The 2,303-nt window shown below is 35.3% G+C and overlaps 1 pseudogene; it reads left to right on the top strand.

The window, feature by feature from the left end:
- The first annotated feature begins 223 nt into the window (after positions 1-223).
- LOC118547402 (fatty acid-binding protein 5 pseudogene) lies at positions 224-892 on the top strand (annotated as a pseudogene).
- The last annotated feature ends 1,411 nt before the right edge of the window (positions 893-2,303 follow it).

The following is a 2,303-nucleotide window of genomic DNA, read 5'->3' as shown; positions in this document are numbered from 1 at the left end:
ATGGGGTAGCCCTGTGATGGGTATTAAGGAGGGCACGTATTGCATGGAGTGCTGGGTGTTATACACAACAATGAATCATGGAACACTACATCAAAAACTAAACCACTATGTGGTGACTAACATAACATAAAAAAAAAGTTAAATTAAGACAAACAGAGCCACCCGGTGTGCGCTGCTTTTATAAAGAGCCACGGGCGCCGGTGGGTGGGAAGCCACGCTCCCAATGCCCCACTCTGTTCTGCTTACTAGGCCTGCCGGCCCGCTCCCACCATTGGCCACCGTTCAGCAGCTGGTAGGAAGATTGGCGCTTAGTGGAAAGCAAAGGCTTTGATGTATACATGAAGGAAGTAGGAGTGGGAATGGCTCTGCGAAAAGTGGGTGCAATGGCCAAACCAGATTGTATCATCTCTTCTGATGGCAAAAACCTCACCATAAAAACTGAGAGCACTTTGAAAACAACAGTTTTCATGTAACCTGGGAGAGAAGTTTGAAGAAACTACAGCTGATGGCAGAAAAACTCAGACTGTCTGCAACTTCACAGACGGCGCGTTGGTTCAACATCAGGAATGGGATGGGAAGGAAAGCACAATCACAAGAAAATTGGAAAATGGGAAATTAGTGGTGGATTGCGTCATGAATAATGTCACCTGTACTCGGGTCAATGAAAAAGTAGAGTAAAAATTTCACCATCATTGTGGACAGGAATTACCTGTGAGGATGAACAAGCTCAGTTCAATGAGCAAATCTCCATACTGCTTTTTTTTTTCATTACTGTGTTCAATTATCTTTATCACAAACATTTTACATGCATCTATTTCAAAGTGTTGATTTAATTAGGATCATCCCTTTGGTTAGTAAATAAATTTGTGCTAAAAAAAAAGACAAACAAAAATTTGTGGAATGCAGCTAACATGGTATTTAGAGGAAAATTTGTAATGTTAAGTGCTTATACAGTTGACCCTTGAACAATGTGGAGGTTAGGGGTACCAACCCCATGCACAGTTGAAAATCCTTGTATAACTTTTGACTCCCCAGAAGATAACTTAATAGCCTACTGTTGACTGGAAGCTTTACTGATAAACAGTCCATTAACACCTATTTCATATATGTATTATGTACTGTGTTCTTACAGTAAAGTAAGCTAGGGAAAACAAAATGTTATTAAGAGTATCATAAGAAAAAGAAAATATATTTACAGTATTTACTGAAAAAAATCCGTGTATAAGTGGATCCATGCAGTTCAAACCCATGTCTTTCAAGGGTCAACTGTATTAGAAAATACAAAAAAAGTTTAAAAATTAATGACTTAGTTTCCAGCTTAAGAAAGTAGAAAAACAAGAGCAAGTTAAATCCAAAGTAAGAAGAAAGCAATTAACAAAGATGAAAGCAAAAATTAATGAATTTTAAAGTGGACAAACTATAATAGAGAAAATCAACAAAGAAACAAAAGCTAGTTCTTTGAACAGATTAAGAAAATCAATAAAACTATAGCAAGGCAGCACAAAAGAAAAAGAGAAAAACCCCTAGTAATTATGAATACCAGGAATGAAAATGGGACATCACCACAAGGATAAAACAGGAATGTTATAAACAATTTTATGCTAGTAAATTTGGCTATTTAGATAAAATGAATTAATTTATTGATAGACATACATTACCAAAGCAGAGTCAAGAATAAACAGAATATCTGAATAGCTCTATATCAATGAAATTGATATTTGTAATCAGCCACAAGAAAACTCCAGGAGCATATGTTTCTATGAATTCTATTAAACATCTAAGGAAGAGAATGTCTACTAATCTCACACAAACTTTTCTAAAATATAGAGGAAGAGAACACTCTTCCTGATGTGCATTTTGGTCATATCCCTGATACCAAAACCTAAAAAGGATATTACAAGATAAGAAAAACACAGATTAATATCCCTCATGAACATAGGCACAGAAATCTTTAGTAAAATACTAACAAATAAAATCTAAAAATATATTAAAATTAGAATATATTCTATGTAAACATTCTATGGCCATCCATTGAACCAAGGTGAACATTGTTACTGTAAACCAGTTTCACATGGTTACAATGACAAAAAAAAATCATGATGATAGAAATGCCTTTCAGTTATCAGAATCACAAAATCAGTTGCTGGGTAAGACTTTATTTTTAATTAACTTTATTAATTTTTCTTTTTGAGAGAGAGCACTCGAGAGTTTCCCTCTCCCCTCCCCTCCCCTTCTTCCCTCCCTCCCCCTTTCTTTCTTTCTTTCTTTTTCTTTTTCTTTCTTTCTTTCTTTCTTTCTCATTC

This window comes from Halichoerus grypus, chromosome 1 (genome assembly GCF_964656455.1).
Source record: "Halichoerus grypus chromosome 1, mHalGry1.hap1.1, whole genome shotgun sequence".
NCBI lineage: Eukaryota > Metazoa > Chordata > Mammalia > Carnivora > Phocidae > Halichoerus > Halichoerus grypus.
Note: the sequence above shows the minus strand (reverse complement) of the source record. Positions and strands in the feature narration are given on the sequence as shown.